This window comes from Camelus bactrianus, chromosome 1 (assembly GCF_048773025.1).
Source record: "Camelus bactrianus isolate YW-2024 breed Bactrian camel chromosome 1, ASM4877302v1, whole genome shotgun sequence".
Lineage (NCBI taxonomy): Eukaryota > Metazoa > Chordata > Mammalia > Artiodactyla > Camelidae > Camelus > Camelus bactrianus.
Window position 1 is genome coordinate 96,431,368 of NC_133539.1, and position 26,156 is coordinate 96,457,523.

Below are 26,156 nucleotides of genomic sequence, written 5' to 3' on the forward strand. Positions count from 1 at the left end.
GCAATTTTTGGTCATCATCCCGTCTCTGTTTATCAATGTCTTATGCATGTTAGAAAAGCTTGCATGGTATGGTGTGGGGGTAGGCAGGAGACGGTTCAACTTAATTTTTTTAAGCAATGTGTTTGAAAGATTGAATTCAACTAACTGATTTTAAACTTAGGTTGTTTCAGAGGGGAGAAAAGTGTGAATGAGTACTCAGACAAGTGGATTTTGGAGAAAACACTCTGAACTTACGCCTGCCGTTATTATACCAATATGCTGTATTTGAATTCTCATATGCTAAGGGTAGAAACATAGATGGTGGATATGTACACACAGTATGTTAAAAAGACACTGAATAGTCTATTTTAGAAAAACTATTAGTAAAATAGTCTTCTGTTTAAGCTCTATCCCATCTTTAATAGGCATATCAATTAGTTTAAAAATAACACCTCCAGTTGAGGAATAGCATAAATCAAGTCAAAAAAGTTTAAGAGTAACCCTTTAAATCTTAGCCTTCATCCTTTTCCAAAGCCTGCAGCTGCCTGACCACTGACTAGATGCCTCATCTATTCCTGTATGAGGAGCCAGGAAGCAGTAAAAGAATGTAAGCAGTAAAAGCAGCTGCGAAGGCATGTTCGTGGATGAAATGGGGACAAATCACGCAAGCGTGCGCGCGCGCACACACATAAAGTAGTACGATACTTGAATATAATCTGAAAAACTCTAAAAAGTCAAAATGAGCAAAAAAAGAGAGGGGAGGGGCCACAGATAACCTAACAGTGACTGCCGTGGTGAGGTTCAAGAACAGAGTAGGGAATCTAACAGGTGAGTCAGGTTGGGCAGAGGGGACAGTAGCAAAGGGGTTAAAACAATTATCTGAGGACCTTTATCAAAATATCTACCTCTCCATCAAGACTTCAATTCCAAATAAACTCCTAGACACCTCAGTTGGTCACGGGAATAGCCACTACTACCCCCAATGGTACCCACTAGCTGGGTTAAAATAGCCATGCTTTAGACCAAGCAATGTAAAAAGACAGTTTGAAAGGCTAATTCTTTTCTCCACCCTCCCCATAAAACCCAGGATGAGTTACAGCTATCCTATATAAATAGAAGGGGTGGGGGTGGGGGTATAGCTCAGTGATAGAGTGCATGCCTGACATGCACAAGGTCCTGGGTTCGATCCTCAGTACAATCAGTTAATCAATCAATCAATACCTAATCCTCCACCAAAAACAAAAAATTAAAAACAAAGGGCAACACTGCAACTGGGAAAAAACTCTCATCAACACAAGTCCTATCCTCTCTTTCCCCTATTTCTCTCTACATCACAGCTCTCAGTCAAATATCCCAGTCAAAAACGGTATTACCCACTTTACCGTGTGTGTGTGCGTGCACACATGCACGCAGGCTGTTAAATGCACGGTCACCTTAGAATCCCATTCGGCACTCTGGAATTTACCAAACCCTAGACCTTATTTAATCCTCTAAAATTCAGGCCTCAATTCTAAAAAGGCCCTTAAAATATTTCAATCCCACTATAATGTTTCTAAAATTGGACTGCTGTTGGGTTACTGGGTATAATTAATGTAATGGTGATCCTATCCACTGAAATTTCATTATTAAATCAATGGGACATCTTAAAACATTGACTTAGGAAGAAACAGAAAGAAAGCATTACTTCCCCCCCTTTAAAGCCGTATTACAAAAACATCAAAATCATACTGCTTGTATTTTATGCCCACATTGCACTCACAAAAACTACTTATCTGGGCCAACCAAGAAAGAATCATTTACATGACTAAAATAATATCAACAGGAATAACACGAAATACTGCGCTAATGTCATAAGTCAATACAAACTACTGCATTAATACCGAAGAAAACAAGAATTCTATCTGATTGTTTCTAAATTATCAGTTAAGTCAAAACCAATCTTAAATTTGAAATCTAAAGTTTCTAACCTGGAGCTTTTGGACTATATTCAGTATTTCAGGACCCTCTCAAGCCAGCAATAAATAACATAGTTATTCTTTCTTTTATGTAAAAGGGATACATATTCAGGTAATTTCAAAAAGAAATTTTTCTATTATTCATATAACTTACATGAATGGAAACTGACCTTGTAGAAAATCTTCTGGTGTGTGTATTACTAACTCTGTTGTATTCATTATACCAGTTATATCATTTTATTCTCATTTCCAAAAAGGATACAAGTATTTTTTTCCTCAACTAAAGCTTTAAGGGAATAGTAACTAGGAGAGTCTATAAATTTAAGTTACATAGCTAACTCAGAAGTGTACATAGACAGTACAACTTAAAACATAAGTTTTATTATCACCGTGGAGAACTATGATATACTACAGAGAAAAAAAAAAAACTTAAAACAAGGGCAAAATAAAGCTTGGGGATCACTTAAATCTCATAAATTAGTATTTTCTCCCAGGCGGACCACAAGAAGACAGCTATCAAATCAATACTTACTAGGCACAAACCTTGTAAAAAAAAAAAAAAAAGTTATGCCTAATGTCATATTTTAAATAATCTTGGGATATATCTAAGTGAAATGTGAAAGTAAGTGTCTCTTAAGATCAAACATTTTCAAATTTCAACATAAATCAAACATATGGTAGATGCACATTTTGCTTACCACCCCAGCCTCTAACACCATCTGGTGATAAAATTCATGAACCAACTGAAGAAAATGACTTGTGTTCTGTTAATATCATGTAATTACATAGTAACATGGCCTAGCCCTTCCCCACAGCATTTCTTCAGCCGTCTTTAGTGCTAATGTACACAAAAAACAGTCCCGGAGCTGCCTAGAAAAATATAAGCTGGAAATGTTTGAAAAAATAAAGCTGACCTATAAAATTATCTTACAAATGTAAAAAGAACAGAAACTAAAAAAGCTGCAATACCATCGATTTCATGGGGAAAATGGAGCAAATATTGACTGCTCTTTCCTAAGTGACATACAAAAAATTTTTTGATTAAATATATTTGATGATTTCAAAAATCATTCATTAGAGTTGAAGAGGGAAGAATAAGACTGTCAGTATTAAATTTTTAACTTATCAAGAAATGCATGGGATTCACATGTCGACTTGTGTTTCGAATATTCTTAAGTTTTTAATAGTTTTTAAATAGTCCTTAAAAATCACACCCAAAGCTTAAGATTGTTAATACTGGCCCTAACCAAAATACCTTCAATAACACTGAAGCCATCTGTCAATTATCAAAAATAATTATCTCTGTGTTTTTTCAAGAAGCCTGAATCATATCACATGTGTCTTTAGATTTTTGTATGTTGTTTTATGCAGTAGAGTAATACCACCATTAAATACAATGGAAAAATGAGTATATAAGGAAATGAATATTGGGCAGAACACTTATACTATATAAATTTGGATTCATCTAGATCACGGCCTCTTAACCCCATTAAATCCAATGTACTCTTTCTGTGAGACATGTTTCAACATCTTTTTAGTACAGTGATATAGAAGCCATACATAATGTAACGCATCTGCACACACAGATCTCATTTTGCATGGTAGTGAGGGACCATAAAAATATGGACTGCATCACGCTCTCTCTACCTCATCCAAGGAGGCTCCTTACCCTTGAACCTGATTAACAGCACCACCACCCGCCCAGGAACCTGAACTGGAAATCCGAGTCATCCTTTGCACCCGCTTTCCCTCACCCTCCTCAACAACCCTGCACACAATCTTGCCGATCCGCCCTCAGATGTGGTGGACAAGACAGACCTCTGTCCCTGCACTGGGCTTAGCTCAGGACAGGGGGAGGCTGTACAAAGTCGCGGACCAGCATGACCCTGGGAGTCCAGCAGGCCTCCCGCTGTGTGCCCTGAGGTGAGACCAACCTACCACAGCCTGATTTTAATCTGCCTGCACTACTGCTGGAGGCCTCAAGTTTCTACCCTAGTCCCTCACATCCTCTCTTCTAGTACCTGCAACACTGAACGCTTATTTTCTAACAAAACAAAAATAGCTAACTTTTATCGGGCACTCCCTACACACTGGACACTGTTCTCAGCACCTGACCTGTATCAACTACCTTCATCCCTTTGACAAGCCCCTGAGGAAGCACCAGCATCCATCCTAATGTCCCCAAGGTCGCACGGCTCAGATAGGCTGTCGCTGGGACCTGGACTCAGGCCATCCGGTCCAGAAGCTCCAGTTTTAACTGTGGCTCAATCCTGAAATGAAACACGCACCTCAAGGTATCACTAATACGACTGAAAGCCTTGCTAATTATTTATGTTATCAAATGCTGGGAATGCAAACAAACCGTATCAACACTGCAAATAAGGCTGGGGTCGGCACTGAGAAGCCCTCTTAACCAAAGCCTCAATAATGTCTTTCCTAGACATGAAAGATCATCCCCACTGTTAAGAGAACATTAAGCCCACCCATCATGCATACTGATCATTTTATTCCCTTATGATTCACAAGAGCCTATCATTTGTGATGAACACCTAGATACTTCTGAGAATAGAAGGTGTCACTTGCTGAGCTGACAGGACAGGTATAAACTGAGACAGCGAGGGCCAGCCTACATGAAAATCCCTGTCTCCATTAGGAGTGTGTTACCCAGTTAAACAAGCAGCTCGGGACAAGGGAAAAAGGACTCCAGGAATCAGCCGTTTCATCAGTGAGAAGCCCCACTGTGAAGCTTCTTCCGTCCAGTTTACTAGCACCAACTATGAGCCCCTGGATGCCGGGTTAGCAACAAAAAACTCTAAAGGATGTTCCCTGGGAGTGTGGATAACGGTTTCTGGGTTAGTGCTTATTGCCAGCGGTTTTATTTATAGCCACAAGAATGAACCCAGCTCACCCAAACTGAAGAGTTTTTATTTGCCTGAGCTTCCTGAAGGAATACATAATCTAAATTGTAATTTTAATTCTCTCTCACCTCCACAGCAAAACCATCACGAATCTTTTGTCACACTACTAAGTACAAAATGTATGATTGGTATGATTTCAACAGGATTCTACAGAGGGAGGCTGCGTGTGCCCTCCCAACGCACAGGCCTTCGCGTGGACAACTAAACAAACAGGCTGATCAGGGCCACCTGAGGACACTGGTGTCACTCACAGTACACGGTTAGATAAATGCCTCCTACAGGAGGTCCACAAGGCTCCTGGAGGAGGAGACGGTGGACTCCCAGTCATGATTAAGTCACACGAGGGGAACCACATGTCCTCAATTCAACTCACCTCAGGATCCCCCAGAATTACACAAGGGCAACAGTCAGACACAGCTCCCAGAATGGCCCATTCAAGGACTGAACACAGAAACTCAGCCTCATTGATTCTTTTTTTTTTTTAAGACCTCTATCTTTCAACCTATGAGTTGAGTTTATTTTTTTATAGTCAGTTACAATGTGTCAGTCTCTGCTGTACAGCATAATGTCCCAGTTATACATATACATACATATATTTGTTTTCATACTCTTTCTCATTAAAGGTTATTACAAGATATTGAATATAGTTCCCTGTGCTATATAGAAGAAATTCTTTTTTTTAATCTATTTTTATGTATAGTAGTTACTATTTGCAAATCTCCAACTCCCAAATTTATCTCTTCCCACCCTCTTTCCCCTGGTAACCATAAGACTGTTTACTATGTCTGTGAGTCTGTTCCTGTTTTGTAGAGCCTCACTGAGTCTTCATTCTGATTACGCCGCCTGGCCCACACAAAACAAGACAGGAATCACCACTGGACTCCATAGAAACTAAAGAGATATATGCAGCTCTCTACGGCATTAATTGTCTAAGACCACAAAAAATTTCTCAGTCCCACCGCCAAGGAAACTAAATGGCCAAAGATAACCACACAACCCTCACACAAACCAGAAATACAAACAAGTGTGCTGAGCTAACATCAGTTTGTTGGACAGAGAAGAAGGTCGAGTCTACTAATTTCAGGTGTGGCTTACTCTTAAGGTTTAAAAAAAATAATGAAAGAAAAAAGAAAAAGAAACTGGATGAGATCACCCACAGCATTTCCCTTGATTTTGGTTAACCTCAGGCAAGTTCCCTGAAGTCTCACCACCACAAAAGCTTCCCTTAAACTTGCTAGTGCCTGTTCATCCCACATGTCACCACAGCATAAACAAGCGACATCTGTTTATCAGAACAACTCTGGGAAAGTTGTTTTATCCAATTGATAAAAGAAATGTTCACATATTGGGTTAGGAGGCCATTCTGTCTTCTACATGAGTTGACTTGAATTTTATGCTAGAACAGCCTGTTTGTGACCCATCAAATGCATACTGCACACCTGCTGTAACTATCCATTATTAAAGAAAAGCATGCACTGATCAGAAGAATGACCATCTTAAATATAAAGGTTCAACGCCTCCCTTCCTGGGATGCCAATGTTTGTCCTCCTTTGATGAGAAGACTCCCTTCCCAGGTGCCAAGGCTATACTCGCTGTGGACTTCTGGTCTGTTTTTGTTTTTTAAACCTTAAAGGAATGTATCCCTCACTTGTTTGATGTACTTTCTTCTAACAAGATATAAAACTGTGCTGAAAACCATGCTTATCCCAAGCAGTTCCTCAGAGTTATCTGAGAGGCTGTCTCCCTGGCTATAGTCCTTAGTTTGGTACAAAAAAAACTCTTTTCTATTCCTATTATAGATTGTTGATTGACTATTTTCATCAACATAATAGAAATGAAGTATTAATTCTCTACATTCTAAAGTCTCATCCCAGCTCAAACTTCTCTCAGTGACTTCTTAAGGCTCATGTTCCTAACTTGTTCTAACGACTCACTAAAAAGCTAAGCAGTTAGAATACTAAGCAAATAAACCAGTGTGCTTATAAAGCAGTGTGCTCTCCTCTAAGTGACCTGTCCTAGGACGAATGTTACACAGGTCAGGGGTCCAAAAACCTACCAAAGGAGCCCAAGAATGTGCAGATACAAATGATTAGATGATTTGATGCCCATGGGATAATATTATTTAAAAATATCTAGTCCTTGCTTTCAGATTAATCCCATCATCTCACTTGTCTTTATGTACAGATCCAGACAGAGCACATACTCAGGAGAGAGGCAAGGACTATCCCCTATGTTGGCAACATACATTCACTCAACAAATGTTGCTGAGAACCTGTTTTAGGAGTGGGCATTGAGGACACCAAAACCAGCCAACAAGGACAGCCACTGCCCATTCCAGCTAGAACTCATACAAAAACATAGGTCCCGTGGGAAGGATGCTAACACCACCAAGATATCAGGGACAGTTTCAGGGATATTGAGAATTGAGGTGAGTCTTAAGAGCAAACGAGAGCAAAACAAAGATAATGAGAAAGGATACATCTGGGAGCTTGGAGCGATAAAAGAAAATGCCCTCTTCTGTTTTATAAGCATCTTTCCAAAACACCATACACAGAAAAGGACACACATGAACTGAAGATTTCGTTTTTGTGACTATTGAAGTTCTCAATTTTGACTCTTTGCTAATATCAACAACTGAAATTCATTCCCTCTGATTTTTTAGGTTAAATCTAATCTAATATTAACAACACAGAAAATCTGGTTGAGCAATTCAACTGAGACTAGGTATTCAACTCAACATCAGTGCCTACCCCAAGGTGAGGCTTTGTGAGCCAGCTACAAAATCTATAAATACTGCACATCAATTCATTTTATAAACTGTTACTTCTGCCAGTCTTCCAGAAGGTGGAGACATTGTACCAGACATTTGTTTCTCCAATTAAAATTCTCAGATTAAGGTAAACACACAGTTGCCAATGAATTCCTGTGCCTGTCACTCATTTCAAGAGGTTAAAATCAAAACCAAAAAAAAGCTTTGTTTTATAACACAGCAACTAATTATGTTTTAACGACATAATTCCTGCCACCCTCTTCCACTACCCCAAATCAATGCACTGACTTTGGCAGAATTTAATGCTTCACATTGAAAAACACAAAAAGGCATGTCTGCATTCCATGTTTGTCTACCAGATTACTCTTTTAAAGCACATCTTTAATTATTTCACCACAAAGCTTGCACGTCACAGCGTAGTGAGTTCTGACACCTCAGCATGACAATTAATTATGTCTCAGCCACCTCTGCCGACTCTCCTTCACCGGTGCCTTTGCTCCCACCATTTGTTTCATCCCAGACTGACCTTCACCCCCTTCTAGAAATAAAAGAGCCATCTAGCAAGAACCACTTCAGATACCAGCTCCTTCCCAGATCCTTTTAGAGGGCAACTTTCAAACTCACTCCCTTTAAATTTCTCTATACTTTCCTGTTTACACTGGGCCTTGTACTAAAATCCTCTGTATACTTAATAAATTCTCAACATTCAGTGGATTCCTGTCTGCAACCACGCCCCCCACCTAATACACACACACTCAGCCCCATTCTAAATAACCTGCCAGTAAAGCCTTTTTTCTTTTTTTAACTTTTTAAAAATGATGTATCCCAGCAAATAGCTCCTATGGTTAAAACAGATTCATTGAAAATGTTCATAGCTATCTAAACGTCCATCAACAGGGATTGACTAAAACAATATGAGATCCTACAAAGCCATGAAAAAAAGGTATAATTGTATAGAGCTAACATGAATAAGTCCCCAAGACAGCAAGTGGGAAAAAAGCAAAGTGCCCTGGTGTGTCTAACTGTCCAATGAAGCAAATGGGAAAATCAGGAATAAGGCAATAACCATAAGGTTTGTTTTTTCACTTAAAAAAAAAAATAGATTGCAGAGTAAGGAAGAAAGTCAGACATTTATAGAAGTTAAGTAATCCAGCTTGTAAGGCAGTTGTTGACAGGCTGGATGGAAACTGACTGGAAACAATAACAGATTTGCAGATTCCATGCGTTAAACTCACTCTATTTGTAGTATGAATACACAAGGGACATTTATATATAACCAGTCTTATTACTGACAATGCTGGGGAATGGAAATATGTGTGTGTCTGTGGGCCTGCGGGGTGGGCTGTGGGCGGCAGTCGGATCGGGGGTATGTAGAGGATCCTGAGATTTATCAGGATGAAGTTTTACAGTATTTTAATCCTAGGGTTCCACGAAACAAAATGGGAAGAAGTTGAGGGAACATAGAACTATTTAGCATAAATTAAAGCATCACAGACAAGAGGAAAACAAAACATTGATTACGGTTTTCTTTTTTTGATAATTAAAAACCCTGAAAGCAAAGAACATGCCCTCTACATATTTTTATTATTGCTGTTATCATTATTACCGTCATCATTATTATTTTATTATTTATTTTGTATTGAAATTGGTGTTTGGTGCTGCATAAAGCCAAACTAATCATCATAACAAAATACCTAGTTAAAAAAATACATAAAGATATGATCAATAGTGTTTGTCAGGATAAAATATTTTTGCAAACATTAGCAAGATTCTTATTCCCAATTCTAACAGAGAAAAGTATGTACAAGCTAATCTGCACATTTAAGTATATCCACAAGGTGCCCAGGATAAATCTTAACTTTACATCCTGTGTTAAATTATGTCTGAGCTTTCCATAAGTATGCCCACGTTCCCATAAGCTCCACAGTCTGGGACACCTGGGGCCAGTTTTCAAAACCTGGGTGACAAGGTGAGGTGCATAAATAAAGGAAGACACCTCTCTGAAGACATTCCTGCTAAGAAGAGGGAGTAACAGCAGACAGTGTAAGAAAAGATTTATATAGTCCATTGACATTCAATGGGGAAAAAAACTGATGAGAGAAGACAGACTGAAATATAAAACTCAAGGCCCCAGGAGAAGTCAGACATCATTGTTTTTGTTGCATAAGCCCCTTTGATACTCTTCCTTCCTCCTTGGGTTTCACTTAATCTGTGGGCAATCTAGTCTTACTCTCTACCTCTTGTTCTCTCTATGAATCTGTCGTTTCATTAACACCACCCTACCAGGACTCTGGTCATCACAATTTCTGCTTCCAGCGCACAGGTCTGCACAGGTGTCCAAAGCTATGGCAGGAACTGGTAAGGGCTCAGGCAGCCGGTGTGAGCTAGACCAAACATCCAGGGCATCCGCCTGGAAGATAAAAGTTCCTCCAAGTGTTCCAAGTTCAGAGGCCCCACATCTGGCCACATTTCTGACTCACCCAGCTACTTTTGAAAATATAGAATCCTGAGTCAAAAACACAAGGATTCTAATTGATTCATTTGAAGTAGGGTCTTGGACTCTGCATTATTAAAGCTCCCCAGGAGGTGCTGATGGCCAGTCAGGTATACAAATAATGACCTTTAAAGAGTCAGAGCTGCCTCAGGGTCCCCAGGTGAGCAGAGGGCAAGGAGGACCACCCAGAGGCCCAGGGAGGAAGAGTCAGCAGCTCCAGGTTTTTCTTAAGTCTCCCAAACATGGAGAGAGAAACCAAAGGACTTGCCCTGGCGCCACTGTCAGTGAGGGCCTCCAGTCAAAAGCTCTCCTAAGGCAGACAATCTGCCTTGAGTGCAATCTTGAGAACACAAAACAAAACAAAATTCACCAAGTTCTTCTTGGATACGTACGTGTTCGTCTCCCCCAATTCCAAGGCAAGTACAGCCTTAACCACTAACTCCACCTCTTGTCCTGGCGTCCATAATCATCACCTGCACCACTTACTTGCCTGCCATCACTCTCTTGACAGTGCTCACGTCAGCCTGAAATTTTATGTGTGTACACAACCAGCATGTCATGATGAGAAAATACACTTTTCCTGTGTTCCCAACAAGGACCATCCAAGTGGACCCGACTCTCAGATGCCTGATGAGTTACCGAACCAGCACTCACTGCTCATCTGGTTAAGAAACAGCTGCTAAACTGGGGAAGGAATCCTAAGCTCTGAATCTAAACTCCGGCTCCAAAGTCCAGTCCTGACACCTCGAACCTTGACCCACTTAGTCAAATTCTCTGAAGCTCTATTTTCTCATCCGTAATAGAAAAATTTGCCCCTCAAATGGCTCTTATTGTAGACTGGCTGTAAACGGATCGCACTCTAAGGAAAGTGCTCCTTAGTCACATGTGAGAGACGATGCACCTCTGGTTCTGAGCCAGTCCTTGTAGAAGAGTGTTCCTTTGTAAACCCCCAGCTGTGCCCTCCCGGCCATCCCTGCCCAGCTGCCTGCCAACACAACCAGCTGTAACAGAGGCCACAAACCGGCTCCCCACAAGCCCACACAGTTGCAGTCATGTTCCATTCTGGCCCACAAGGCGTTCAGCCTACACAGATTTGAAAAGTCTGATTTAGATAATGACATGCGAACCCAGGAGAGCCAAGTGCAGTTCAGAGCACAGCCTCCAGGAGCTGCTCTGCCAGGGTCCACGTTCCAACTTCAGGAGCTGCACAAATGAACTCGACATCTCTGGGCCTCAGCTTCCCCACCTATGAAGAAAGAGGTGGGGGAGAGGACAGGAGAAGACCCCAGCCAGCTCCAAGGAGCTGCAGGAGAACTCAGTGAGCTCAAACACATAAACACAGGAAGTGTTTACAATGGTGCATACAATCAGCACCCAAGGTTCTGACAACGCTACCCAACCACAGATGAGGCCACACTGGGCCCTGACAAGCTCTACCTGGGGTGGCAGCCAACCCCCCGGTGGGGGGAAGGCCATGAGCTCCCCACCTCTCCACAATTCCTCATCCCCGAGGGTTCTACACCAGGTCCACCTCGCTTATCTGGACAACCTGCCAGCAGGTGACCACCTGTAGGGCTATCCCTCTGGTCTGGGACTTTGCAACTCCTGGTACCAAGAGGAAAGCAAGCAGCTCCAGTGGGTTTAATTTAATGATAATTTCCACCCTAGTCAGGCTCCATACATACGTGGAGCACCCCACAGAGAAGGCAAGAAGCACGAGAGCACAGGGACTATTAATGGGTGTTCCTGAGACAGTCAGAATAAGCAGAGCCTCCTGCAATAAATCAGGGAAGTCTTGAGAGCTGCAGTTAGGGACTGTTAACGCCAAGTCATCCATTTAATCAGTACAGCATTTACATCCGAAGGACTCAGCAGTGTGCCCTGGTAGCAACCAGGCTCTGAGGGTCGTCCTTCTATCTATGTCTACATGTTTACCCCCCGGCTAGTCACTACTTCATCACCAGTGCCTGGGACACTGCTTACTACAGAGTAGGTGCATATAAAGCATGTAGAACAATCCCTGGCATACTGTAAGCACGTAAGTAAGTACTACTGACTATCCTAACTGCAAACGTGTGTTCTCCTCTTAGGCCAAACTGAACGTTACATGTTAAACTGTAAGCTCATAATGTGGCCCTGGAACTCACCCAAGTGAACACACCTGCAGTGCAGCAGCTTAATAAAAAGCCTTTCGGGGCATAGTTTTCCTTCTTATCTGGTTCTGAGTCACACACTTCGATGAGGGATTTGCAGCCAGGACTGGGTACTTCCATCCCTAATTGCACACTATTACTCAACGGAGAAGACGCTGGAGCACAGGACATTACAAATTATATTACAGAACCTGAAAGGGACTAAAAATATGAAGGGGTCCTGCCTTGCACTTTCAAAACAGAAACATTAGCAGCACACACTCGGCAGAAGATGAACGTGTGAAGAGTTTATCTGAAGTCCTACTCGTGATCTGTTTGTCAGTAATGCTCAAATATGGAAAAGTTAATGTGGAAAAAATGACAAGAGCAGCACCTCTTACCTGATGTCCAAATGCTTCCCTGCTCAAGTGCCAATTCCACATTTCCAGGCAGCCCCAATTACCACCTGTTTGTGAACACTTGTTACACTGGCTCGTTGCTGACAATGTCAGGGGAGCAAAATGTGCCACCCCAAAATGTACCTCTTTGACATGCTAATTATTTTGATCTGGCAACAATCAAGGCCCAAAAGACTCAGGAACCTTTGACCATCCCCCTATTAGCCTTAAAGAATTTAGAGAGAACCTGCTCCAGGAAGGCAGCTAGCCCCACAGTTTAACTGTGGGATACGAACTAGGCGCTGAAGACAGGGTGGAACCTAGCAACGTGTGTTAAAATGACTCTCTGTGCCCCAACATTTCTATGGCCCAGCAAATATTTGTTTACCAAACATTTGCTCTTTTTCAGCTTCCTGTAAATTGCCTTCCTTTCTTCTGAAGTCCCAAACCTCTGGCCCTGACATCCTCACTTGTGTTTAGCCAAGGATGGTATTTAAGGTGGTGGTTTTTTCCACGTTCATGAGTTAGTAAGCTTTCCTGGGTCTCTCCCATGTATATACATGTTATTAAATTTTTGTTTTTCTCCTGTTAATCTGTCTCATGTCAGTTTAATTCTTAGACCAGCCGGAGGAGCCTAGAAGGGTAGAGAGGTTTTTTTTTTTCCTTTCCCACAACTGTTTCCTCTCAGGAGGGTGTTTCAGCTGGAGCCCTGTTCTCCCTACCACAGTGACCACCCCCAGCTCTCACCTCTCACCACATGTTGAATTTGGCAATGGCAAAGTTTACAAAGGAAAATTATTTAGGTTGTTGCCTGGCTGTTCATTTGCCAGATGATGTGGCGATGAGGGGAGTGGAGAGGAGAAAATTTCAAGAAGGAAAAAAACAAAAATCCACCAGGCTGTTTTGTGGATCACTGAAGGAAAGAAACTAGCACAGAGGCCAGCCGGACACCCACGCAGATCCAAACATCTCTTCCTCCTTGCTTCCATTTCCCAACCTTAAGTAAGTTCTAACTGATCAGTTCGGCAGTGACAGCCGACCTATCTTGTGGTTTCGGTCAAGTTCCTGATTTTCATCTGTTCTTAAAGAGGTGCAAGAACTCCGTGTGACAGTCTTAATGTGGAGCGTCCACTGAGACGTATCCTGAAATGCGCGCTGTTTGACTCACAGACAGAAGGCTACGAACAGGTAAGGGAAGAGCTTTTCCTTGAAAGAACTTGAGCATGTATGAAGGGGACATGAGAATGGAAAAGGAGACTCCTGGGCTAGGAAGCAACAGTAACACCGCACTGTCCTCGTTCCCAGTAGGTTACTTTGGGTTTGAGAACTATAACTTGTTGACATGGCAATGTATTTGCTCATGCTGGGTTTGGGATCCAAATCTGAAATTTTATCATTCGTGATTATTAAGGATTTCTGATTGTGGCTGTCAAAATATATCTGTGATGAGGAGATATCAAAGAAAATGCTTAAAAGGTATTCATCCACCCATGACAGACATTACAAAGGCTTGTATATGCATATCAAAAATGCCTCTAAAAACTGCAAAATCAATTGTGACCATAGTATCTCTAACTCAGTATGAGTATGTTTTTGTCTGCAGTGTCATGCTTGCAGAGACATACAGTTCGCATCTATTTCTTCATATACTTGTATGGGTAAAAGCTATTCCCTTTCCTGTTATTGGGATAAGTTAACCCAATTAATAGCTAGTAAGACATGTTATTTGCCTTTAAAGAGAATCATAAACTGTGAAAACATTTTTCCTATGCACAGCAAAAATTTGAGTTCAAATGCTACTTATGGTCTAGGACTAACCAGCTAAATTATTTAAAATACTTTAAAATTATGAATTTAAATTACACTCAGGGGAATGAGCACAGGTCCACTCTGTCAGCATATTCAACTAATCTCATGCAGTCCATCTAGTCCAGAAGTTTTTTTTTTTTCAAGAAAGGACAACTAATTCCATGGAGAAAATGAATCAAAAAATCACACTGGTAAAACAAAAAATACCACTACATCTTGCATAGTCATCTTCTCAAAGTATACAAACTAAACAGCTTTGGTGTTAAAAAAAAAAAAAAAAAAACCTTGATATCATTAATAAGTTTAAAAAAAGAAAAAAGTACTCATTATAAATATCAAAATAACATTTTACAGTTTGTGAACATAACCAATTTAAGACTTCAGTAAAATCTATAAATATACTCATAAAAGTATGCACACATATATACAATTACACACTGGTAATGTACACATCGACTATATAAATTGTCATGTCTGTAAGAACTCAGTTAAGGAAGAAATGTAGGGGACAGCAAGATACTCAAAGCATGAAGACCCGGGAAAGGAAAGGGCAGGGTGTGGGGAGAGAACCACTGTTTGCTGACACGCGACAGTGCCCATTTCATACTTAAGGAAGCAGGTAGACAGGGTGCAACCACCCTGACAAGGTCATCCAGCTCCTCTCACAGTACGCCTGAGCCCCTGGCCACTAGGCGGGGACCTGCACTCCATCCAGGGCAGGAGCCAGCAGCCCACAGGGTTTCAATCAGCCCAGGCTGACCACTGCAATCACCCTCCCTGCCCTCCACCCTGCCCCACCAACCGCCAATCAGCATGTCCTTCAATTCTCTTCAACTACTTTCATCCTCAATCATGCATTTGTAGGGCAGTATTTTTAATTCCCTGGTGAGAAGATTGCTCAATCTAGTAACATGCACATATACTAGGGAGAAAAATCATACTAAAAACATAAAATTATAGTTATCCCTGACATGTTTAAACCGGACACAACAGGGAGATGAAGACAGGAATAGAAAAAGAAAGTCTCTCAGTGAATGGGATAGGGGCCAGGACCACACATTAAAACAGCTAATGGGTACACCAGGCAGCAAAGACTGAGAAACCACCCTCTGAGAAGCCAGACCACCAGGCTCCGGAGTCCCACTCCCCTATCTACAAAACCGTGATGACACTAGCGCAAGACTCTTGTAGGATTCGATCAGGTATTATTTGTAAAGTCTTTAACACAGCAGCATAGAAAATGTTCAGTAAATGTTAGCTCACATCATCACTGCTTTCACTATTATTATAAAGACTCATTTAATCAAAGTAGATGTGTACATACCTACATATCAGGCCATTAGAAGACATAATTTAGACATTTCAATACCTTTGTAGACCAAAGCACACAGATAAGACACAATACAAAACCATTTACAACAATGCCTCTCAAACTTTGCTACGTATGAGTATCACCTGGGGCACTTGTTGAAACACATACCCCAGGGCTGTGTTCCCCAAAGGTTCCGATTCGGTCAGCTGGAGCCAGGGCTTAAGAATCTGCACTTCTAACAACTTCCCAGGAGATGCTGGCACTGCTGATCTGGGGGTCCACACTTTGAGAACCACTGATGTACAGTGAACCCCACATTCACATCTGCCTTACTAATCAAACTGTCTACATGTTCCTCACTCAACCTAAGCCCATTAATGAGAAGGCAAAATAATGAATAAATGCTTAAAGCACCATATTATCCCTACATAGGGAAGCATTACATTATTCTTGATTTAGAAAGAAGGAAGGGGAGGGAAGAAGGAAGAGAGTCAAGATATTTCCCATTAGATGCAAAACACGTCTGAAGCCAGCTGCTGAAGACAGGAATACTGGGGGCTTGGGGGGGGGGGTTGTTTGTTGAAGTACAAGGAGTTAGCACTGTTTCTGCAGTAAGGTGGATGTCCTGGATGACCCAATTCGAGGAAGCTCACTTAGTCCAATGTGAGGAAGGCTGTAACCTTCCTGTACTGGCTGGCGGCCAGCACCGGTGGCACACATGAGGACGTGTTTCTGGATCAGACCATGCCAGTTCGAGCAGATGCACCAAGAGCTGGAACCCTGGCTGAATTTTCTCAGATGGGTCCAGGAGAGAGGCTGGTGACCCTATACTGCTTTCTCGGATGCAAAAGGAAAGAGTACAGAAATACTGTTGTCCATGACAATGTTCCTTCTATGCAGTGTCTACAGAGTAAATTTAGGCGTTGAGCCTTCCCTAAGCCCAAGTCTCTATGGTAAGAAACCAGCAGTCATGCTTATTCCATTTGGTTTCAGCATTTCCTTGAAGTTAGTTTGGTATCAGGTGAACTATCTCTGAAATACCAAGAACAGACCAGCCCACAGAGACACAGGCTGAAGCCAATGTGAGCTTTTCCTGCCATCTTCCTCACAGTCATCTTCACTTGCAGAAGGCTGTCTAGAGGTGGAGGGCTGAACACTACGGAGTGTCTTTCAACTGAAAATTAGATCATTGGCTCAAGGTGCCTATCCTGTCCAGGTAGAGCAGTAGTTCTCAAAGTGTAGTCCCCAGACAAGCGGCATCAACACTGCCAGTGAACTTGTTGGATGTGCAAATTTTTGATTCCAGACCTAGTGAACATAAAACTTTGGGGGTACAGCCCAGCAATCCGTGTTTTAATAGCCTTCTAGATAATTCTGTTGCATGTTCAATTTTCAATTCCACTGGGTAAAGTGTCACTAAGTCCTGGGACAGCTCTAAGTTTTCACCTGCTTTCTGGAATAATTGTAAATGGCACCCTCTTTCTACTTCAGAAGTATCCTGGTTTGGACAATAAGTTGTATGGCCACTCTTACACTTCAGATTGGATGCTACAAAGGGGTTTCATTGGTTGGATTCTATTTACCGCTTGGGATTCAAATTAGCTTCATTTCTGCAGTTACATTCTGGTACTAAACCCATAGCTGCCCTGAATGCTAAAAATGCGTTGCCTCGTAAAAGTCTAGGGTGCATGGCTACAGAAACCCATTTCGAGAGAGGTACCCTATCTTTTTAAGGGGGAGGTAACTGGGTTTATTCATTCATTTCTGTTCGGAGGAGGTACTGGGAATTGAACCCAGAACCTCGTGAATGCTAAGCATGCGCTCTACCACTTGAACTATATCCTCCCAGAGGAATCCTATCTATCAAAAATAAAAAACAAACAAACAAAAAACCCAACCACCAAAAAACTATATAAAATCTAGTTTAATTTCCCAGCATGTGGGATCAAGTCTCCTCCACCAGGTCTTTCAAATCCTTTTTACTAAAACTTCTGGTTCCTCTACAGGGAGTTTTCTTTTCCCAACTACCACCCTGGAAAAGTACAAACCTAGTAGGGAATCTACTAGTCTTATTTTTGCAGTAATTACCTAGCTATATTAATTCACAGAAAAACCAGATTTGCCACAAATCTTCTCGATCCACCTGTTCTTCTAAAGACGAAGTGAAATACCGGTCATCTGCTTTTGGATTTGATCTATTTTCCATCCCTTTGAAATCACTGTCTTCACTCAGCCTAAATTAAATTGCTGGCTTTTTATTCTCCACTGAAGTCTTCCATCTGTTGTTTCTGAAAAGCATTAGAGGCCTTAGATATCGTGTTCTGACCCTTCATCTTTCAGATAAAAGTCAGAGAGGGGTCGGTGGCTTCTACTCAATTATGTAACATCTGCTATTGAAATTAAGGTCTCAAAGGAAAAAGAGAAAGATCAGCTTTGGCCCAAAGGATATTGTGCACTTTGGTGTGATCACTAGGAAAAAGAATCTGATTCTCAGTTTTCTCAGATCACACACTTATTTTCATCACATCACTGGACTATGAACAATTTACACCGAGCAGACTTGAAATGTGTCAACTTATTCTGTTACCATGGTTGGAAGGCAAGGCCCACTGGCTGCTTATAGGATCCTCCCAGTGAGTCCAGCCCTAAAGTCAAAAGTTGGTCAGTTCACAGGAGGCTTCATCTAAGGAATGTTTCCATCCTGTTACAGAGGATAAACGAAATCTCCTTCTCATTCTAGAGCTATCTCAGTTAGTCATTCATTCAACAAACACTGATTCCTTACCATGAGGCAGCCACGATTCTAGACACTAGAGATACTCTGCTTCCAAGAGTCCCTCACCTCGTGGAGTTTACATTTTAATAGGCACAAAGACAAACCTTTACATCTTCAATCTTTCTCCTCTAGGAAATGATACTTATTCAGTATGACAACAATCTTTGGGCCTATTTTTACTTATTAGATAACATTTTTAGTTTCTTTATAAAGATTTGGAGGGAACTCTAATCTCATCAGAAGTCAACCAACATTTACTGACTTGATCCAAATCCCAGACCTAACCCTGTTAGGTAGCTAACAGCCCTGCATGCACTATGATAAAAATAGAATATGGAAAGCAATACTAAACGCAGTGAAGTATCCTAGGAGCTAGCCCATAGTGTTTAATATTCTCTCATTCCAGTTTTTCTCTAAAACTGCCCAACTGTGTTTCTGCACAAGGATCTCACTGCCTCTTTCTCTACTATAAATATCTCTGCAAGCACCACCTTTATAGAAGTGAAAAAAGGAAGGAAAAGGATATGTTTTGAGATGAAAACAGAACCTAAAATGTAAGATTGGCCGCCCCTGTTATCACTGAGTCTATGAAGAGTTTGAATACAGTAGTCCTTGTTGTCAGGGCAACAGAGGTGGGTCTCTGGTTAACCAAAACACCAGACTAAGTAGGAATCACTTTTAGAAAGGGACAAAAATTTCCTTTGAATGCATTATCTTAACTTAAAATACAAAATATACTTTTACAGCCTAATCTTTCGGTGTTGTAGCAAGATTTTTTTCCCTGAGTATGGGTCTGCTGATTAGACAGTTCTGTAACGAATTTTCCTTAATAAATTCTAACTTTAGCACATTGGCAGTTACATCCTGTTTCCTAGTTTAGTTCAACTAGTATGAGAATTTTTAAATACTTAAGAAGCCACATGAGTTAAACAAAATAAAACAAAACAAACCCTAAACCTAGACTCTTAAGCCCTCAAAAGATGGGAGCCCATCTTAGCCTAATAAGGAAACGACACAGTGAAGTTTCTCCGCGAACTATTTTATGGATGGATGGCAACAAGGAGCAGCTTACACTAAGTATGTCACGGAAACAACACTCTGCCTCACTAGATTTTATCTAGATCCGTTCCTATTCCTACCCCACCTGAGGAAAAGCGCATGCCATGTTCCCACGAAGGGAGACCGCCAGTCCTCACGCTCACAAAGCCAAGCAGTACAGCGCGGTAACAAAGAGCAAAGACCATGTGTTCTGGAACCAGACTAGTTCAAATCTTGACTCCATCCCACTTACTCTGATATGACCCTGACAAGTTTATTTAATGGCTCTATGAGTCATTTCCCTCACTCATCATGGCAGTTAACTGAATTAATGTACATAAAATGCCCACAGACTGACTGGCATGACGTAGGAGAACAATCACTGTTTACTGATGCCATCGCCATCATCAGCTCGCCCCTTAGTAACACAAGTACAGCGTTTGATAGCAAGTACAAGTGTGATGCCGACAAGGACAGTGGGGCCAAAGAGAGAGATCCCAGCTTGTCGCTTAACCTCTGTCTGCTTGGTGTACTCATCTGTAAATACCTACCAAATACTTACCGAAAAATACTCTATAATAAAATACTTACTGAAGAAGAACTACGCTAAGTTATCATCACGCCTGGTACATAGCTGACAGTCAAAAAACTTATAGCCATTAACACTCATGTATGTAAAAACCGACAGCATACACTTCATGTCGTAAACCTCCATTCCAACGGATGTCCTCTCCTGCACATCTATCAAACCTCCACCCACAGAACCTCAACCAGCACGACTGTGGACTCAGCATCTCAGTTGGGGCAGTGGAGGAAAGGCCACTTCTCCCAGAAAACACTTTCCAAGATAAATATTCAACATATAGGATACAATCGGGGAAAAGGACACAGGCTGTAGGAGCATCCTGTGGACAGAAAGAAGAGAATTAGGCCAAGTCTTGAAAGAGGAAATCGATTCAGCAATTGACGGGTGGGAAATAATAGACTGAGCAGGGAAACAACTTCAATTAATACACTTACTGACCTCAAAACATGTCTTCTTTTATTCTTATTTTGAGCCCTTGGCTTGAGACCCTGACCCTGTTTGAAACAGTCTCCCTCCAATCCTGACCTCTAACATTTAGCAACTTCTGTCCTCAAAACACAACACAAACCATCTCCTGCCCAGGAGGAGGACCGGCTTTGACAGGCTTTGTTCTCGGCGTTCACGTGGGCCACAGTCCCCGCCATCTCTGCCGTCATTCTAACACCACATACCATCTCCACATAGTTTACAACATGCATCGTGTCTGCTCAGTGTCCTTCCTGCTCCAAGGGCGAGTTTTCTGGCTTTGACTTTTTCCCCACTGAATTTAGGTTGGGGTGTAAACTACACACAATAAAATGGACAGCATTTTAAATGTAAATTCAAGGAATGTGGACACCATGTAATCACCACCCTATTTACTACAATACAGTATTTTCCATCACAAAAGTTCCCTTGTGTTCCTTTCCAAAGTGTCCACATTCCTGGCTTATGTCGCTAGAACTTAGTTTTACCTGCAGTAGAGATGCATTTAAACAGACACGCAGTCTGACTTCTTTCGCTCAATACAGTTTTGAGATTTATCCATACTGTCGGCATGTATCACTCTTTCTGATCACTGAGTGGTTTTCCATCAGTGTACCACGATTTGTTTACTCATTTTAATCTGCTGATGAACATTTGGGTCATTTCCGGTTTCTGGCTATCATGAATAAAGTTGCTACAAATATTCTAGCAAAAGTCTTTTTGTGGACGTACGATTTCATTTCTCTTAGGTAAGCACCTAGGACTCAAATTACTAGCTCACAGATAGTTATATGTTTAACTTGATAGAAGTTACCAAACTGTTTTCCAAAGTAGATTTCCTATTTTACACTCCTACCAAAAACATATGAAAGTATTAACTGTTCTGTTTCCTTGACAACTGTTAGTATTGTCAGCTTTTGGCTATTTGTTTTGTTTTTCTGCCATTCTAATGAGTATGAGGTGGTATCTCGTCATTTTAATCTGCATCTCACTGAATCATCTTTTTCATGTATTCCTTGGTCAAACAAGTTCTTTCGTGATTTGTTCAGTTAAATCTTTTGGTCATTTAAAAAAAACTGAGTTCTTTGTCTTTTTTATTTATGAGTTATGAGAGTTCTTAAAGCAGTCTTGAGTCCTTTAACAGAGATATAAATTGTGACTATTTCCTCCCGGTCCATGGCTTGCCTTTCATTTTCTTTATGATATCTAATGAAAAAAATGGAAGTTTTAAATTTTGATAAGGTATAATTTATTAACTTTTTATTGCATGGTTTAGTATATTTTATATCCTAAGAAATCCTTGCCTATCCAACGTGGGGAACATACTGTGTTTGCTTCTGGAAGCTTTATGGTTTCAGTTTTACATGTAGGTTTATGATCCACCCTGAATTACTTCTGTGACTCCTCCACGTCATCTGGTAATAGATCTCCGCAGAGAACAAGTGCTTTATAAACACTGCTGGCTCACTTATAAATGCCCCACAGGTTAAGAGAAGTGTATTCTGAAAGCCTGTTGAGAGGTCTGTGCTCTGCCTCAGGGACATACTGGATAGAAAATCTACTGACGAGAATGAAGTGATGACTGTGGCCCAAAGGAGCAACCTGGAAGCATCCATTTAGAACTGTTTTTATGGCCCTGCCTTTTGATAAGATTTTGACCAGGACAGGAATAATCGAAAGTTTTTATTTCTTTACAAACAGCAGTTTAACTCAGCACAAAAAAATAGAGGACACTTTGCTCACAATATTTTCTTCTTCTTCAAATATACATTAGAACAATTACCATGTCATTAGTGTGGACTGAATTCTCTTTAACGAATTAGGCACCATAAAAACCGTCAGTGATTCACAGCAGTTCTACTGAAAACTGACTTTAAAGTGAGTAATAAATGTTAAAAATATTAACACACATTTTCTGTAGCCTAAAACATTCACATTATTTCCTAGGATTTAGATGATTATTTTAAATGTTTTACTAATATTTCATCTGGAAAACATGTCAACTCAAAAAATAGAAGCATCCTTGCTATTCAGATCAAGTCTATTACCCCATGCATCTTAAAATAGAGCATTTCAAGCTACTTCCTTGAGATTTTAGAAAACATAGGACTGAGTTTAGTAAAAATACTCTCCCGTTTTATTGAGGCTTAGAGAAATTAATAAATTAACTAGGATCATAGAGCATTTCATAAGTACTTGTAATGCAGTTGATAAAACAATCTACATACTAGGAAACAGACTACAGTGAAGAGCTGCACTATGACAGCTGCTTCCTGAATAGCACTGAGCCCAAAACACTCATTATTTACAAGGTTCATTTCTCATCACTCTGCTGCAGGTGAAGTTTCCAACTACAGCTGAGGAGTTGCCACTGGAAAACTATTTACATCTAAACAAAAACCAGGCACTCATTGGTAGCTTGTATGTATTCTATTTTTAACAATTACACAACTTCACAAGCTAACAGTTCTTGGAAATAATCAACAGTGGCTAGTTAGAATTTAGGTTGAAACAGAAGAGAAATTACCATATAAACCTGGTACTGTTTTGTTTTTAAAAGGTTTTATGTCTAGCTACTTGAATTTGGTTAAGTTGTGCATTTAAATTCCTCTTCTCATCAAGTGTTTCAATTATCGCCACTTCCTTAATAGCATTCCGTTATTTTCATGACTTCCTAAATGTACAATCCCTTCTACAGCCGAAGGTCAAATATAATAAAAGTAGCAAAAAACTCCCAGTAAGAAATACTGTCTTAAGCCATATATTTCATGAAGTGTTCAGTTAATGGTTCCAGTAACAGTCAAAATAAAGTTTTCATTTAAAGAACGTAAGAAACTCTAACATGTAAGAAATGCAGTCTAGAATGAGCTGCCCAAACAATATTTAATTAGAAAAGTTCTCTTCTACTTTACAGCACTGACAGAATTCACCAATGTCGGCTGCGAAGTAAATCCTAGTTTTCCCTAAAATCCCTTTTACATCACATTGAAAGCACCGCATGAGAAACCAGGTTCATCTCCAGGGAGGAGGGAGTGTGTTAAAGTGACAGAACCCTACGATGTGCTAGGCATGAGCATACAGCTTCCTGCCTAAGAGATGTCTTTTTCTTCACAGATGTCATGTCAACAGCATTTTTTTTGGTTCTAAACCTTGATTTTCTCCTTACCAGACAGCCACCTGCCCCTGGGCATATATGTCATTTTCCCTGTACCAAAGCTCTTCCCCTATGACTGGAGTTCCTTTCCACTGATTTTTTCATGTCACTTACTCTCTCCTCCGTTTGCTTAAAATCTTCAAGGTGCTAGAATACAAAAGAATATGCAAGGAAAATGACATGCAGCACCCCTTCTCCTGTTTCCCATAGCTAAGACTAATGTGGAAGTAAAAAATGCACTCCCTCCCCCATTAAAAAAGGACTGTACTATTATACAACAAATGCTCTTGTGCAAGGATAATTATATTAATGTCTAGAGTCTAGGCAACCTGTGTTTAACGTTAAGTTCATCCAAACTGCTTTCCATTTGGGTGATACTATGAATGTGAGCCCAGAAGTTCCTTACGTTTGGGATTTCCAGATGCATTCAATGATAAGGTTCAAATAATTCACAAACTTGTTTACATTTTGGCTTTGATGAGCTCATGTTCTCACTGTAATGGAGGATTCTGAATGCCTTGGAAATTGAGGACATGAAGGGAAACCTAATTATTTAACAGAAATCAGAAGAGCCTTCCCCAATCTTATAAAGTGCCAGGAGCATCCATTAGCATAAAGTTCCCAAAAGCAACGCTGTACCACAAACAGAAGCAGGAGAAAGGAGGAACTGAAAGAAGACGGAGAAAGGTGGCAGCAAAGCCAAGGGCACCTGTCTACACCACCAAGTAGAACCTAGGCCAGTGGCGCAGGAACTCCTGTAATTAAATTCAAGGCACAGACGTCAATCAAATGTGTCCTTGAATCAGAACTAGTCAGACTCATGCAGAACAGGCCACTCTTGCCTTTGTCTCCAATCCTCAGGGACGCAAGGCCCTGTTCCAGGCCCTCTCGTTATTCCCTGAAAAGGGAGGAGACTCTTCTAAATCAGAAGTGTTCCCATATTGTTTTATTCATGAGGTGAATTTTTATCCAAACAAAATCTTACAGAGAACACTAACACATCAGACAGATGGAAACAGAAACAGTCTGGATGAGGCTGGGCAAAGATTCTATCTGCCTCCCTGGAAAGCCCTTGAGCCCAACGCAGAAACAAGCCAAGAACAGTCTGAGACCACTCCTTATGGGGGGTGATGCTCTTAAATGAAGCACCCATATACTCCCACTTCCCTAGAGAGAAGGAATCCCTACTACACTGTAAAAACACCATCACTAGTTTGAGGGAAGACGAGGGACAGGAGGGGAAGGAGACCACAAGTGGCATTTGAGGAGATGAGAATAAAGACTCAGAAGTGTTTTCATGATATAAGATACAAGCACAAGGGCAAAATCAAAAACCAGAAGATAATGATGCTCAAAGATGAGAAATCAGCCCATGGTACTTCTGCTTTTTGAAAATTTCTCAGAAACTACATGCCTATGCTCTGAAAAATAAACTGTAAGATTTTCTAACTCTTTACCTTTACAATGTTAGATCTACTTTTAGTTTCTGTCATCAATATTCAGGCTAAAGTCTCAAAATACAGCCTCATACATTATATTCCACAAGTATCTCCCCTTCCTTGATTCCTTCATTCGTTCAACAAGGATTTGTTGAGGATTTCCACTGCGCTAGGCACTCATCCAGGGGCTGCAGAGACAGCCGTGAATGAGACAATGTACCGGACTTCAGGGGTTGATAATCCTTGGGAAGGAACCGCCCAGCAGAATGGGGGCAGGACGTGAGGGGGCGTGTCATGTGATGAGGTGACCAGGAGCAGTCACAATGAAGGGGGATCAGAACAGCGGACCTGAAGAACACGAGGAGGACACAGGGAGGAAGAGCATTCGCAGAGGTTCCAAGATGGGTTGGACGTGTTGAAGCGGGAGGAGGTGGAGCGAGGCCAGTGCAGCTGCGCCGGTCGGAGTGGGGCTGAGACAGAGGAAGTGCAGTGACGGAACTGGGCAGCAGCCAGCCAGGTCACAGAGAGCCTCGCAGGCCAGGATCAAAATCTGGATCAAAATCTTCCCTATGTGGGTGCGAGCAACGGCATGCCAAGACACGGCATGTGTGAGATTAGAGGTCCGTCTGCAGTGGCCGCAAAGAGGACGACAGGGGTTGGAGGAGGAGGCGAGTGAAGGCAAAGAGGCCGGAGAGGAGACTCCAGCTTCCCAGGAATATTATGACCAGGAAAAAGCTTTTAAATGTACAAATTCAGCTGCAATTTGAGGAGCAACAATTTCAGGGACAAGGCACTTCACAGAATATAAGTGAGTAACTCTCTGTCCTGGGCTCTGTGCACTTCACACAATGACAAACCAGCTAATGAGCTCAGGTTTGAATTTCTGAGAGACGGGCCATAAGAAGTCTTCAGTAAAGGCGCTTAGGCACTT

General features: G+C 41.2%; 1 protein-coding gene across 3 annotated transcripts in view; it reads right to left on the bottom strand.

Moving 5' to 3' along the window:
* Positions 1-26,156, bottom strand: part of MED12L (mediator complex subunit 12L) — a 625,134-nt gene that overhangs the window by 124,703 nt on the left and 474,275 nt on the right. The gene's annotated exons all lie outside the window — the stretch shown is intronic.